The 3,818-nt window shown below is 46.6% G+C and overlaps 2 non-coding genes across 2 annotated transcripts; both read left to right on the top strand.

The window, feature by feature from the left end:
• Positions 1-1,842: 1,842 nt before the first annotated feature.
• Positions 1,843-2,033, top strand: LOC147270134 (U2 spliceosomal RNA). The gene has a single exon (XR_015117230.1). It is a non-coding gene; the product is annotated as a U2 spliceosomal RNA (small nuclear RNA).
• A 773-nt stretch (positions 2,034-2,806) lies between these two features.
• On the top strand, positions 2,807-2,970 carry LOC147270133 (U1 spliceosomal RNA). The gene has a single exon (XR_015116995.1). It is a non-coding gene; the product is annotated as a U1 spliceosomal RNA (small nuclear RNA).
• Positions 2,971-3,818: the final 848 nt, after the last annotated feature.

Genomic DNA, 3,818 nt, shown 5'->3' with positions numbered 1-3,818 from the left:
TTATTAGCAACTATCACTACATTACTGTTAGCATCATCTTGAGTTCATGAGCAATTCTGACGACATCACTTTCAGCATCATTTTGAGGTTATTACCAATTCTTCTGACATCACTGTCGCATTATTTTGAGGTTGTTAGCAACTCTTACTACATTACTGTTGCATTATTTTAAGCAACTCTTTCTAACTGACTGTCAGCATCACTTTGAGGTTGTTCGAAACACTTACTACATTACTTTAAGCATCAATGAGTTAATTAGCAACTATCACTACATTACTGTTAGCATCATTTTGAGTTCATTAGCAATTCTTCCGACATCACTGTCGCAATATTTTGAGGTTCGTAGCAACTTTTACTACATTACTGTCAGCATCACTTTTAGGTTATTCAAAACTTTCACTCCATTACTGTTAGCATCATTTTGAGTTCATTAGCAATTCTGACTACATCACTGTCGCATCATTTTGAGATCATTAGCAATTCTTCCGACATCACTATCGCATTATTTTGAGGTTCGTAGCAACTCTTTCTACTTTACTGTTGCATTATTTTGACGTTATTAGCAGCTCTTACTACATTACTGTCAGAATCATTTTGAGGTTATTAGCAGCTCTCACTAGATTACTGTCAGCATCATTTTGAGTTCATTAGCAATTCTTACTACATTACTGTTGCATTATTTTGAGGTTAGTAGCAACTCTTACTACATGACTGTCAGCATCACTTTGAGGTTGTTCGAAACACTTACTACATTACTGTAAGCATCACTGAGTTTATTAGCAACTATCACTACATTACTGTTAGCATCATTTTGAGTTTATTAGCAATTCTTACGACATCACTGTATTATCAATTTGAGGTTAGTTTCAACTTTTCCAAAATTACCGTCAGCATCATTTTGAGTTCATTAGCAATTCTTCCGACATCACTGTCGCATTATTTTGAGATTATTAGCAATTCTTCCGACATCATTGTCGCATTATTTTGAAGTTCATAGAAACTCTTACTACATGACTGTCAGCATTACTTTGAGGTTATTCGAAACTTTCACAACATTACTTTTAGCATCATTTTGAGTTCATTAGCAATTCTAATGCGGCTCGAGGCCACGCTGGTTCACCGAGCGACAAGGTGAGCCTTGAAAACGGCATCGGCCGAGCTTCCCGGGCTTTGGATACCCTGGTGAATTCCCCAAATGTGGGAATCTCAACTGCATAATTTCTGACAGTGGGGGACTACGTCCGCGCTATCCCCTGTGATCGTGTGAAAAAAGGAAAGAAAGAAAGAAAGGCCGACCACGGCGGCAACAACAACAACGATGACCGCCTGTCCCGGCCAGTTGGCGGTCTCCTCTTGTGCTGGCCAGCCTGAGGAGACCGCGGAGGACGTAGCCTCAATGAGCTCCCAGTGTCTCTCACACCTTCCAGCCCTAAATGAAGAGGGCAGGGTTTCTGCCACATTTAGTTGAGGGTCATGGTATCTGACAAGCCCTGGGCTCAGGACAATACATCCACGGCTCGTCTTCGCAGTAAGTGGAATGATACCAGAGAATTCATGCGTGGGAGGAGATCAACTTGGAAAACCCCGACTCCAGGATGAGTCGCTGGCTTGTGGCTTTGAACACCGCTTTGTTTTACTTTGAGTCGCCCCACTAGCATAGCAGGGTGAAGGCACCGATTGCCTTTGCTTTGGATAGCAGTGGGGACAACCAGTGTGCCAGATGTAGTGTTTATGGCACTGCATTTTGTGTCGCCACCCAAAATGTTGTAGTTCCTGCCCACAGCCGCGGCCGGGATTGGCTGTACCGGGGGTGCTGGCTCTCACGTCGGGTGGCTGACAGGCATCGCTTCTCGGCCTTTTGGCTAAGATCAAGTGTAGTATCTGTTCTTATCAGTTTAATATCTGGTACGTTCCCTATCCGGGAACCGTATATTAAATTGCTTTTTGGAACAGGGAGATGGAACGGGAGCTTGCTCCGTCCTTTCCACGCATCAACCTGGTATTGCAGTGTTTCCAGGAGTGGTGCAATGCCCCGCATTTCTCGTCGGAAATAAAACAAGCCTCCGCCAGGCACTCGCTCACCTGCTCCACCCAAAGCCGGACCAGGGTTCTCCTCCTGCACTGCAGCTTTTCCTCAGCCTGCGGCCGCAATGGCCTTCCAGGAACAGTGCGGGCCCCTCCCCTTTTGTCAGGAGCAAATCCCGTGCTCTTCAGGCCAACTCTCGAGTGCTGCACATGCGGCCGGGGCTGGATTTCCGCCCGCGCTGCCGCTGGGCGTCAAGTTGTGGCTCCGTTTGCACTCCAGATAAGGATGGAGGTCCGCTGACGGCACTGCTCTCGGAGCCTTTCCCAAAAGGCTTTGGAATGCACTCTGAAAGACCTGAACCTTCAATGTGCCTGTTTTGCCCAGAGATGGGTTGTGAACTTGATGTTGAAATGTGAAACCCCAGCTTGCTGCCTTCAGTCTTTCGGAATTGGGCCGCTTGCGTTGACAGCTCTCATGGTCGCGACGCTCCATCCAAGGGTGAAAGCGGACGGAGATTGTTTTTTTTACTGCGGGGCACGATGCGTGCGGTTAGGCCACGCTGGTGCCCCCAGCGAGAAGGTGAGCCTTGAAAACGGCATCGGTCGACCTTCCCGGGCTTGGGATATCCGACATCCGGCATTGTTGTGAGAAACAAAGGGGGCTGCGCACGTGGCAGATTGGCACAAGGTAGGAAAGATCAGGCGCTGTGTCGGCCTCCCTGCCTGTCAGTCAGAAGGCTGTGTCCCTGGAGCTCATGTCTGTTCCTAAGCTCAGCGAGTCATACTTACCTGGCAGGGGAGATACCATGATCAGCAAGGTGGTTCTCCCCGGGTGAGGCTCAGCCATCGCACTGGGGCTGTGCTGACCCTGGTGAATTCCCCAAATGTGGGAATCTCAACTGCATAATTTCTGACAGTGGGGGACTACGTCCGCGCTATCCCCTGTGATCGTGTGAAAAAAGGAAAGAAAGAAAGAAAGAAAGGCCGACCACGGCGGCGGCAACAACAACGGTGACCGCCTGTCCCGGCCAGTTGGTGGTCTCCTCTTGTGCTGGCCAGCCTGAGGAGACCGCGGAGGACGTAGCCTCGATGAGCTCCCAGTGTCTCTCACACCTTCCAGCCCTAAATGAAGAGGGCAGGGTTTCTGCCACATTTAGTTGAGGGTCATGGTATCTGACAAGCCCTGGGCTCAGGACAATACATCCACGGCTCGTCTTCGCAGTAAGTGGAAGGATACCAGAGAGAATTCATGCGTGGGAGGAGATCAACTTGGAAAACCCCGACTCTCAATTCTGACGACATCACTGTCGCATCATTTTGAGATCATTAGCAATTCTTCTTACATCACTGTCGCATTATTTTTATTTTCATAGCAACTCTTACTACATTACTGTGTCATTATTTTAAGGTTTTTAGCAACTCTTCATAAATTACTGTCAGCATCATTCTTGAATTCATTAGCAATTCTTCCGGCATCACTGTAGCATCATTTTGAGATCATTAGCAATTCTTACTACATCACTGTCACATCATGTTGATATCATTAGCGATTCTTACGACATCACCGTAGTATTATTTTGAGGTTAGTAGCAACTCTTACTACATGACTGTCAGCTTCACTTTGAGGTTGTTCAAAACACTTACTACGTTACTGTAAGCATAACTGAGTTTATTAGCAACTTTCACTACATTACTGTTAGCATCATTTTGAGTTCATTAACAATTCTTCCGACATCACTGTAGCATTATTTTGAGGTTATTAGCAACTCTTACTACATTACTCTCAGCATCAT

The sequence above is a fragment of the Aulostomus chinensis genome, chromosome 1 (genome assembly GCF_037954235.1).
Source record: "Aulostomus chinensis isolate RoL2024-O1b breed Wild chromosome 1, RoL_Achi_v1.0, whole genome shotgun sequence".
Classification (NCBI taxonomy): domain Eukaryota; kingdom Metazoa; phylum Chordata; class Actinopteri; order Syngnathiformes; family Aulostomidae; genus Aulostomus; species Aulostomus chinensis.
This window is presented reverse-complemented; position numbering and strand designations above follow the sequence as displayed.